At 40.0% G+C, this 12,740-nt stretch overlaps 1 non-coding gene across 1 annotated transcript; it reads right to left on the bottom strand.

Annotated features, from left to right (window-relative positions):
* Positions 1–11,787: 11,787 nt before the first annotated feature.
* LOC127089451 (small nucleolar RNA R71) lies at positions 11,788–11,894 on the bottom strand. Its single transcript, XR_007791047.1, has one exon. It is a non-coding gene; the product is annotated as a small nucleolar RNA R71 (small nucleolar RNA).
* Between the last annotated feature and the right edge of the window lie 846 nt (positions 11,895–12,740).

Here is a 12,740-nt window from a genome sequence, read left to right as displayed (position 1 = left end):
ACTCACCTACGTCTGGGGGCTACCAAGCCAGGAAGGAAATTCACTATAATAGAATTAGTTCAAAGACTATCCGTACACTTCAACAAGTTACAGTCTTTCTCACCTAATCTCTACCCGTGCAACTTCTACCTAAGCACTCTTAGATATGAGAACCCACTCACTTCCCTTACAATCACACACCTGTGATTTTAAACAACAATCCTTGTGAAAAGAAAATACTTTTCAATTACAAAACTCTTGATTTTACTTCACAGTTTCAATCAAGAAGACACACTCTTGATCTTGCTTCACAACTTTGATCAAGAAGACAAATCAGTCCAATTCAATCATCAATGGATGACTTGAATGACCTACAGACACAAACCCTAGCTCTCTCTCTAAATTTCGCTCAGTCTTGGTTGTGTGTTGAAACAGGTTTTCTAAGCCCCTTTTTATAGAAGCAATCTGCTGGGCTTGGATATCTTGAAAACCCTAAATATATTTTCCAATCAAATCTTTTTATAACAACTGTATAGATCTCCTTGGAAAATAATCAAATCTGGTTGAAATCCCTGATTGAATGCGCCAGCTAGCCATATCTTCAATCAACCAATGATTGCCAATACTTGTGCAATCACAAAACACCAGACATTCATACTGAATGTTCTGTGTACAGGATGTCATGACATCGGGTCTGACATCCTAGAAAAATCCTGCATAGTCCAATTTCCTTTTATAGCAGGTACAGCCATATCAGATACCATGACATTGTGTATGTCATCTGAAACAATCCTACATGAACATGTCTTCCATATAAGCTCCAGCAGGTACAACCAATATCAGAAGCCTTGTCATTGTATGTGGCATTCTGAAACAATCCTGCTTGCACATGTTCTTTAACTCCAGCAGGTACATAGGATATCTCATGTTAAGACATCACACATGACATCTTGTGAACACTCTTTGTTTTACCAAAATTGCTGCCAACACTTAGAATCAACAAACTCCCCCTTTGGCAAATTTTGGCTAAAACATATATCTGTCCTTTTTGTTCACAATGCAAACTATCAGCAGTTAAACAACATAACAAAAGTTTAATCAGCAGCAGAAGCAAAACAATTACTAGCTATGGCTACTAGTAATACACACATGCACAAGGGTACTTCTCCTCCCCCTAAATCTGTGCAACAATCAACAAAATTACTAGTTATGGATGCAACTAGTAAGACACACAAATGCACAATGCACCAGGGTACTTCTTCTCCCCCTAAATCTGTGCATGCATCAAATATAACAGCTACTGTAACTCCAGCACCTGTATCAGCCAGAATGTCATACTGACATCTGCTTCAACACCAGCACCTGTGCACCTCTTTCAATAATAGCAGTACTTTTGTTCAGCCACATCCAACTTCCATATCAAGCACTTCTCTCCCTTTTTAGTCAAAATTGACCAAAGGTGACCAATCAGACAAAATAAATGTCTATTAGCCTAGTAGAGAAAGTTAAAACTGATATTATAACATTAAGCATGTTAAAACATAATATTCAGGAAGTACACAACATCATTAAACACAACTGTGATAGCTGGAATAATGAACAAATCCAAGGAACTCATTAAGAGCCCTAAATATTACATAACAGGCATCAAGAGGACTGCCACAAAATACAAAAACAAAAACTCCATATTGCAGCAGCAGCAGAACATCTCCCAGAACATCAGACCCACCAGCTTCACCGTCTTCATTTTTTAACAAACAAGAGGAGGAACCATCAATCAGAGGAAGAAGTATCATCTTCGCCTTCTTCTTCATCTTCAGAGCCATCAGAGCTTTCAGAGTTGGTACAGGACTGTGCTTTTGCCTCTGAGTCCTTACCAGCTTTTTCTATCTCCTCCTTTTCCAGGCTATAAATAAGAGCTTCCAAAGCTTCTTTTCTTGCTTTGGCCACATTTATACCATTCTCCAATTCCCTGCAGGTTTCTCTTAGTTGGTCAATTAGGTTCCCTTGAGATGCAGGTTCCCTTCTTGCAGATGTCATGACAACATCATTGACATGACTACCCTCAAAAAGCTTATAGTGAATTGATAGAGGGGTCTTCCTCCTGCTTGGAATATCACTAGCACTTAGGATTCCTGGTTGTTGACTCAGGATGATGCCACAAATGATGGAAGGGAATGCAATGGGCAACTTTACAGCATTGGTGGAGGCATGTCTGATGGTTTGATCAAACATAAACTTTCCAAAGTCATAATTCATCTTAGTTCCAATGGCATGAATGATCCTCCCAAGAGCAATGGAGATGGTAGATATGTGATTAGTAGGTACCCAATTTGCTGAATCAATCTTGTGTAAGATGGCATACTTGACAGTTAGTTTACTAGCTGATAGGTGTTTCCTACGAGGCCATTCCTTGACCTGGCCAGCTGTGATCATCCTACAGATCTCATTATCTGTGGTCTCTAGATCTACCCCTCCATTTGTTCCTCTCCCTAGGAATCTGTTGATGATGGTTGGTGAAAGTTTTACACACTTACCCCTAACAACCACTTTGCAGACCTCATAACTTTCCTCAGGAATGTTTACAATGAATTCTTTGACTAGCCCCTCATAGCATTGAGGCAGAGCAGTCACAGTTTTCATAAGACCAGCTGCCTTGATTAACTCCATTACTTCCTTCACTTCAACAATTTCTTTCCCCAATTCTCTTTCAAATGCAACCCTTCTCTGAGTGACAAACCTCCATTTGTCTAGGTGCTCAGCAGCAATTCTGTTGGAAGACTTCTTTACAGCCTTTCTTTTGTCAAAGGAGATGTCTGGGACATCGTCTTCGACATTCTCATCAGATTCAGAACTCTCACTTTCTTTCTTCTTCCTGACCTCTACTTTACTCCAAGCTTTGGAGGGACCTATACCAGCAACCCTTTTCTCTTTCCTATCTGTTCTTATCTCAGCAATACTCTTCCTTTTTCTCAGTCTTTTTGCTACACTTGTTTTCACAAGATTGACCAACGTGTCATCTTCTTCCTCAGACCTTTCTTCCTCAATGTCCTGAGCAGTATTAGGGGACATGCTAGGTAAGTTTTTTCTAAGAGAACATAGTCCCTCAGCAGCTACTTCCTTCTCTGTTTTAGATGAGTCATCATCTTTTTCAGCTTGGGTTTCCTCCTCAGGAGAGGGGTCCCTTTTGGACAGAGGGGTAAAAATGTCCTTGACTACATGATCTTCATTCAGTATCTCAGTAACTAGGTTTCTTATGATGCGATCAGTAGAGTGCATGTCCTTTTTATCAGGAGATTTTTCTGGAGTGCTACCTTGCTTAGCTTTGGCCATGGAAGGGGAGCCTGAAACGTCACCTGGTATCATGCGTAGAGGGGTTACATCCATCAGATCTTCATCTAAAATTTCCATGGAGGAAGTTCTTATATGAAAGGGTTTTGAGCTGGATATTGATGGATGTTGAGACATGTTGTTGAACTTCTGAGAAGAGTTTCTTTGCCCTAGCAGAGGTTCTCTGAGTAGAATGATGAAGATAGAAAAAATTGTATTCAGGCAGGGCGTGCTAATGAAATGGATGCTATTTCCAATACTAGGAGATGATTCATTATTAATGTGGCTTTTTCTTTTCATTGGGCAGACAATATTTTTCTTGCCTTTTCCACTCCATATTAATTGCCATATTTTCTCAAGAAGCCAAGCCCCTAATTTTCCCTTTTCATCTTTCAGTTGGACATCATACAAATCCTTTGCAGTCCTGTTGGTTAGTTGTATTTCATGCTGTAGAACTATGGGTTTGTTTTCCATATATTTTCTACCTGAGTGATGAAAGCAAATAATGTACTTGGTCCAGCTGTGCTGAATATGATCTTTGGACATGGATGTTCCATACAGGTTGTCATAATACATTGTCATAGCATCGATTGTGACATTGTAGACAATTATTAGTAATTTCATCCACCCTGGTTGGGCATTGTTGCTTTCAACTGATATTTTATTTATCTCAATAGTCCCTTGTGTCTCTGTTCCAGCTTCAGACTTCATACCATCAGTCATATGTTCAGGTGTTTGGGCCATCATGACCTTTTCTTCCTTGAGGTTAGGTCTTAGCATCCTTATCTGACACTTTTCCTTTCCCTTGATGATTCTTCTTGCAACTGTACTCATCTTAGAGGGGTTATCCATTTGAGAGCTCCACATGTAGCAGTTGTTGTTGGTCCTGATTCCTTTCATAATTACTTCACTGTCTTTGTTCACAATCAGACATTCAGTTTTAGTGAAGATGATATTCAGACCTTGATCCCCTAGCTGACTGATGCTTATTAAATTTGAAGTCAAGCCCTTGACCAGTAGAATATTGTCAAGTTTAGGAGCTCCAGGACACTCAAGCTTGCCTATCCCCTTTATTTCACCTTTAGCTCCACCACCAAAGGTTACATAGCTTAAGTCATGAGGGTGAAGATCAGTTATCAAGTCTGAGTTCCCAGTCATGTGTCTAGAGCATCCACTATCAAAATACCACTCTTCTTTGTGAGCCATTAGACTTGTAACATTAGTCTTAGGAACCCATTGCTTCTTGTTGATAGGCCTGTAATGTGTGGGTCTGGGTTGATAGTGAGTCTGTTGATGAACATGGCTAGGATAACCATACAGCTTATAACAGGAAGACCTAGAGTGTCCAGATTTCCCACAGTATTGACATCTCCATCTTTGGTGTTTTCCATCCTGCTGTTTTCTCTTCTTATGATGTTGATGAAAGGGGGTAGGGTAACCATACAGCTTATAGCAGAAGGGCCTTGAGTGTCCAAATTTCCCACAGTAATGACATCTACATCTTTGGTGTTTGTCTTTCTGCTGTTCTTTCTTCTGATGATGTGACATATGATGTGACATCTTGGAACTGCTCTTACTATTGTTGCATTTGGGTTTAGCTTTAGGTTTGCAGCCAGTGTAACTACTTTCAGCCTTAGTTTTATGGTACCCTATTCCAGATTTGACTCCTATGATTTGTCCAGTTTGAAGAATCTTGTCTAAGGAGTCAGATCCATTGTTCAGCATCCTTACATACTTGGTTGTCTCTTCTAGTTTTGAGTTTAAGAGGACAACTTCAGTTTTTAGCTTGAAGATGGTTTCCACTTGTTCTGCTTTTTCTTTCTCCAGTTGAACTATCTTCTGGCTCTCAACTTGTTGATCTTCATCCAGCTTGACCTTTAGAGCCACAACTTCTGTTTTCAATTTGGAGATGGTTTCCAAGTATTCTACCTTCTCATTCTCAAGTTGACTATGTCTTTCTTCTGGTTTAAAGACTGCTTGTTCAGCTCTACACTTTTCTGAAACAACTCTCTGTAGGTAGAGGCCAATTCCTCAAAGGTTACTTCACCATCACTTGAGTCTTCATCAGATTCCCATCTTCCTGTCAAAGCAGCCACAAGATTTGCAGCCTCCTTTGTATCACTCTCATCTGACCAGGTGGCAACAAGACTCATCTTCTGCTTCTTGAGGTAGGTACCACATTCAGTCATGATGTGTCCATACCTATCACATTCATAGCACTGAACCTCTTTTCCTTCTTTGAGCTTCTCATCTGCTCTTGCTCTTCTTCCAACATTGTTGGATTTACTGATGTCAGATGAGATGTTCTTGACATTTGCCTTTGATCTTACATCCATCTTTTTCAACAGTTTATTGAACTGCCTTCCCAACATAGCTACTTCATTGACAAGATCTTCATCACCATCCTGACTCTTATCCTCTTCTGAGTTTGACATGAAGGCAATGCTCTTTGTTTTCCTTTCAACACCATCATTCAACCCTAACTCAAAGGTTTAGAGGGAACCAATTAGCTCATCTACCCTCATGTTGGAGATGTCTTGAGATTCTTCTATTGCAGTTACCTTCATAGCAAATCTCTTGGGGAGTCACCTGAGAATTTTTCTTACCAGTTTTTCATCTGTCATCTTTTCTCCCAGGGCTCCCGAGGCATTAGAAATTTCAAGGATACTCATGTGAAATTCATGAATATTCTCTTCTTCTTTCATCCTTAAGTTTTCAAACTTGGAGGTGAGTAGCTGTAGTCTAGATATCTTTATCCTGGATGTGCCTTCATGAGTGGTCTTGAGAATGTCCCAAGCATCTTTAGCTATTTCACAATTGTTTACCAATCTGAATATGTTCTTGTCCAATCCATTGAAGATGGCATTCAAAGCTTTAGAATTCCCAAGGGCTAGGTCATCCTCCTCCTTGGACCATTGTTCTTCAGGCTTTTTCTCAGTAGTGGCTTCTCCTTCTTTAGTAACAACAGGATGCACCCAGCCTGTCAAGACAACTTTCCACGCCTTGTTATCAAGGGATTTTAAAAAGGCTACCATTCTTGGTTTCCAATAGTCATAGTTAGAACCATCCAAAATTGGTGGCCTATGAACAGATCCTCCATCCCTCTCCATTGTACCAGAAAGTATTCTCCCTAGATTTCACCCAGAGCCAGAGCAGGATGCCTGCTCTAATACCAATTGAAATTCTGGTATCAGATATAAGATGTCGAAGGTGATGTTACGACACTAATATCTGTTAATACACAATGGAAATATAAACAGAATTGTAAAGCAAATCACACAAGCAATTGTTAACCCAGTTCGGTGCAACTCACCTACGTCTGGGGGCTACCAAGCCAGGAAGGAAATTCACTATAATAGAATTAGTTCAAAGACTATCCGTACACTTCAACAAGTTACAGTCTTTCTCACATAATCTCTACACGTGCAACTTCTACCTAAGCACTCTTAGATATGAGAACCCACTCACTTCCCTTACAATCACACACCCGTGATTTTAAACAACAATCCTTGTGAAAAGAAAATACTTTTCAATTACAAAACTCTTGATTTTACTTCACAGTTTCAATCAAGAAGACACACTCTTGATCTTGCTTCACAGCTTTGATCAAGAAGACAAATCAGTCCAATTCAATCATCAATGGATGACTTGAATGACCTACAGACACAAACCCTAACTCTCTCTCTAAATTTCGCTCAGTCTTGGTTGTGTGTTCAAACAGGTTTTCTAAGCCCCTTTTTATAGAAGCAATCTGTTGGGCTTGGATATCTTGAAAACCCTAAATATATTTTCCAATCAAATCTTTTTATAACAGCTGTATAGATCTCCTTGGAAAATAATCAAATCTGGTTGAAATCCCTGATTGAATGCGCCAGCTAGCCATATCTTCAATCAACCAATGATTGTCAATATTGTGCAATCACAAAACACCAGACATTCATACTGAATGTTCTGTGTACAGGATGTCATGACATCGGGTCTGACATCCTAGAAAAATCCTGCATAGTCCAATTTCCTTTTATAGCAGGTACAGCCATATCAGATACCATGACATTGTGTATGTCATCTGAAACAATCCTGCATGAACATGTCTTCCATATAAGCTCCAGCAGGTACAACCAATATCAGAAGCCTTGTCATTGTATGTGGCATTCTGAAACAATCCTGCTTGCACATGTTCTTTAACTCCAGCAGGTACATAGGATATCTCATGTTAAGACATCACACATGACATCTTGTGAACACTCTTTGTTTTACCAAAATTGCTGCCAACACTTAGAATCAACAAACCAGAACATTGGACAACACATCATCTTTGCAATTCATAGAAATATGCAAAGCCAGATTATGATTCCTACCCTCCTCAGGGAGTTCCTCATCACAGATACTGAGGTTATTACAGGAAGTGATGTTAGCCACAATATGATTAAACTGACCCACCGTAACATCATGTTCCACGAACGCTTGCTCTAGAACTCTTTGTAGTGCTTCTCTGTGCGCTTCTGAATTCATAAGCAGAGACAGTACTGAAATTTTTGAGGGGGTTTGGAGCAGCTGCTCCACCATATTAAACTCACTTTTCTTTATCAACCGAAGTACCTCATCATCATCATTAGTTTTCAAATTGCTAGATTCACCAAACTGACGCTTTGAAGCACTAACTGGATCTGCTGCAGGCACTTCTCCTTTCTTATTGACTATTGAATCTTCCATATCTTTTGGGAACACTGGCCCAAACACTCGACCGCTACGGGTCACCTTAGTAACATCAACAATGCTCACGACAGAATTGGTCCTAGGTAATGGAACCTTTTGACCATCCTTCACAATAGTTTCATTATACTGATAAGGAACAGCCTTATCAGATGCATACGAGATTGGACCCGCCAACCGTATAACTAACAGTGATACCGATCTTTGACTGATACTGTTACTGCTGCTGCTCCTATCATATTGAATCACCACTCTCTTGGGATTATTAAACACTGGAACAATCACATTCACATCGTCATCCACATGATGGGATTGAACAATCTGAATCATAACCTCATCCATCAACCAATGGATGTCCCTTTTCACAATCTCACAACCTCTTGGATTAACACTGCAAATAGCGCAACCATCGTGGTCATGCTCACATTCACTAACCAAGCAAATATCCTTGTGCATCATCACCAAGGATCTCCTTATGAAACGAACATCAAACACTTTGAACTCCCTAGGGCAGCCGTCTACCATATTAACAGATGAATTTCCATGGGCTGGCAGTGGGTTAGCTTGCTTATTAGGTGCGCGGTCCTCAAAGGACACCATTCCACTCTTCAATAGCTTTTGAACTTCATATTTAAGTGGATAGCAGTTCTCAATATCATGTCCGGGTGCTCCTTGATGAAAAGCACAACGGAGGTCAGGCTTGTACAACCATGGAAGTGGTTCAGGAATTTGTGGCGGATTTCTCGGTTGTAGCAGGTTCTTGAGAAACAATGATGGATAAATCTCTGTATAGGTCATCGGAATTGAGTCGAAAGAGACCTTCTTCCTTTTGAAATTCTGTTGTTGATGATTGTTGGTATTGTTGTTGTTGTAGGTGTTTGTACGTTGTTGTGGTTGTTGTTGATGTTGTTATTGTTGAATTGGTGTTGATTGATTTGCTGAGAAAATGGGAATCACTGAAGATACTTGATGATGGTGTTGATGGGATGGTTGACTTCTTCTGATTTGAGGCCTCTTCTGCCTCCCACTGGAATTTGCATTAGTTTCACTATCCCTCTTCTTACCAAAACTATTGTCGTATCTCTTGCTAGACGATACCTCCTCCTTTGACAACCGTCCTTCTCGGACACCTTCTTCTAGCCTCATCCCCATATTTACCATTTCGGTAAAATCACGGGGGGCACTGGCGATCATCTTCTCATAATAAAATGAGCTAAGGGTCTTCAGGAAAATTTTGGTCATCTCCTTTTCCTCCGAAGAAGGGTTGATCTGAGCAATGAGTTCACTCCACCTCTGCGCATATTCCTTAAATTTTTCCTTGTCCTTCTGAGACAGTGATCTCAACTGATCTCGGTCCGGAGCCATATCAACATTGTACTTGTACTGCTTAACAAATGCTTCACCCAAATCGTTGAAAGTGCGGATGCTCGCACTATCCAGCTGATCACACTAAAATTTACGTATTTTTGACTCCGATTTCACATGCATTCTAGTCATTTTTTGTCATTTTGTTGTGTTATTACTGTGTTTTCCTTTGTTTTCAGGTTTTTACTTTAATCGGAACCCCGATCGAGAAAAGGAGTGAAAAAGAGCTAAAAACCCTAAAATTCAGCATTTTGTGCTCATGGCCTACCCCATGGCGGGCGCGACAGACCAAGCCATGACGTGTCCAAGTCCAACTTCCTCAACTCCCACGTTTCCCCACTTCATCCACTAAGGCGCCCCACTTTGTGCTTGTGGCGGGCGCCATAGCCTTGTGGCGGGCGCCACAAGAAGGAAACGGTTTCCTCTATTTTCAAGTTGAAGGGCATCCAAGTCAATTCCACCTTTTTTATTTTGCTTATAAATAGAAACGCAAATTCAATTTTACAATCATCCAAACTTAGAGCAGAGGCAAACTCAGAAGCAACTTTGTTTCACTTAGGCATATATTCAATATTTTATAGTGGTAATCGCTTCGCATTGGAGTGTTACCACAATTGTGTCATCAAGTATGTGATAGAGTCTGTAATCGAGTTTGGAGCACTTTGGAAGGAAGTTAATCCTGCCGCCATTTACATTTCCGCATTGCAATTTACTCAGCCCTCCGATTGGAGCAGGTTTTTATTACTCGCCTTTACTTTATTTATTTCCCGCACTCGCTTTTACTTTATTTATTTTCCGCACTCGCTTTTACTTTATTTATTTCCCGCACTCGCTTTTACTTTATTTATTTTCCGCACTCGCTTTTACTTTATTTATTTCCCGCACTCGCTTTTACTTTATTTATTTCCCGCACTCGCTTTTACTTTATTTATTTCCCGCACTCGCTTTTACTTTATTTATTTCCTCGCACTCGCTTTAAATTATTTATTTCCTCGCACTCGCTTTAAATTATTTACTTTCCGCACTCGCACTGCTTTTATTTACTTTAATGCACTTTTACTTTATCATGTCTAGCTAAATTTATAAGGCTAGAATGTAAGGATCGTAATTAAACCAGTAATCCGTACAATGGTTCGTAGAAACACTTAAAGGGCTATTTTAACTTTCAACTTAAGTTTTCCCGCACTTCAATTCCGTTGGGTAAGATCGAAAGCCGTCCAACATCTTTATAAACTTAATTGTTTTTAACTATTTCAAAAACAGCGAAAGAGCTTTGTTTAGTTCATTAGGAGTTTTTAACATCAAGAAGAAAAGAGATTTTAAAACTATTTTCGGACGCGTTTATAAGTTTAGAGTCGGGTTCGTGAGAACCTCTTTTGGTTAAGAAATCCAGGTTATAATACTTTTCAGCTTAGTCAAGATACTATATTTCTTAAAAATAGGTTTACTACGCTAACGCAATGCGCGCCTTTTTATAAGTGACAATAAGAGGGTTTGATTAGGGAGTACAACTCGGTTCTGAATACGCAAAAGCGTCAGTTCCTGTTAAATTAGTTCTTTTCAAAGTAGGAAACATTGCCCATAAGTAGTTCTACTAGCAAGTACTTGGATTATCAATTGATTACGTGAATTACATTCGACCCTGTCTTTATTAATTAAATCTATTTCAACACTTTACTTTTTATTGCACACTACAAAACACTTATTTTGAACACCTTTGATAAACACCATAACGACAGATAACGATAGATTGACACTTGGTCTCTATGGATACGATAATCTTTTATATTACTCTGACGCGTTCGTATACTTGCGAACATCAAGTTTTCCAACGCATCAAGTTTTTGGCGCCGTTGCCGGGGACCAATTTCGTCAAATTTCATTTTCCTGTTGTTATATCGTTTAGACTTAGGTTATTTCCCGCCGGTCAATGCGAAGAACTCGCAGTACCGGAAGTTTAAGCTTAGTAAACCCTCTGGCGGAACCTGAACGTTACGCTCGCGCATGTTTATTCTTTCATAGGATTAAGAGAGCTATGGCCGAAGATCAAAACCAAAGACCTCTTAAGGACTTCGCTCAACCACCTAATGAAGAACCTAGTTCTAGTCAGCCAATAATTTTGAACTTAAACCATCTCTGTTACAACTAGTGCAACAGAGACAATTCGCGGGTCTCGCTACCGAGAACCCTAACCAACATTTAAAAATATTTCTTCAATTAGCAGATACTTTTAAAACCAATGGAGCTTCTCCTGAGGCAATACGTTTAAGATTATTTCCTTTTTCCCTCAGAGATAAAGCTCTATCATGGTTAGATTCCCTTCCACCCAATTCCATTACGACTTGGGATAACCTTAGAAGAGTTTTTCTTGCTAGATATTTTCCCCCGAGTAAGACCGCCGTTCTTCGAAACCATATAACTAGATTTACCCAAAACCATGGAGAATCGCTGTTCAAAGTTTGGGAGAGATATAAAGAGTTGTTACGAGCATGCCCACATCATGGCTTAGAAAATTGGTTAATCATTCAAACCTTCTATAATGGACTTCATTATAACACAAAGATGACCATCGACGCTGCCGCAGGCGGTGCTCTGATGAACAAACCTTACCCTGAAGCTAGTGCCCTCATCGAAGACATGGCTCAAAACCATCAATCATGGGGAGTCGAACGAGCGACAGTCGGGAAGAAGGAAGCCCAAGGAGGAGTGCATGAACTAAGCTCTATAAACATGATGCAAGCTAAAATGGACGCATTAGCCCTCAAAGTCAAGCATATGTACACGAACCCGAATACTGTAGCCGCAGTTTCGTCGGATTGTGAGATATATGGAACCCAAGGACACCAATCCGCAGAATACAGTCTATTGAATGAAACCCACTCCGAGCAAGTGAGCTACACCCAAGGGAACCCATACTCGAATACCTATAACCCTGGATGGAGGAATCACCCTAACTTCTCCTATAAAAACAATAACCCTATTCAAAATAATGCACCTCCAAGACCTAGTTATCAAGCCCCTAGATCAAATCAACCTATGCAACCTGTGCCACCAAAACCGAGCCTTGAGAAAATTATGGAAAATTTTATCACCGCTCAAACCTAACAAAACAAGGAGTTCATGAATCAAAACATTCATGTTAACGAATTGATTACTCAGTTAGGAACCAAGGTTGACCAAATAGTTACTCATACCAAGATGCTTGAAACCCAGATCTCTCAGGTAGCTTTAAACCAAGCCCCTCAGACTACACCTGGAAGATAATTCCCTGGACAACCTCAACAAAATCCGAGAGGACAAGCCAATGCCATTACCCTAAGAAGTGGGAACGCTTATGATGAGCCACCAAACCC

This window comes from Lathyrus oleraceus, chromosome 5, assembly GCF_024323335.1.
Source record: "Lathyrus oleraceus cultivar Zhongwan6 chromosome 5, CAAS_Psat_ZW6_1.0, whole genome shotgun sequence".
In the NCBI taxonomy this organism is placed as follows: Eukaryota; Viridiplantae; Streptophyta; class Magnoliopsida; order Fabales; family Fabaceae; genus Lathyrus; species Lathyrus oleraceus.
Note: the sequence above shows the minus strand (reverse complement) of the source record. Positions and strands in the feature narration are given on the sequence as shown.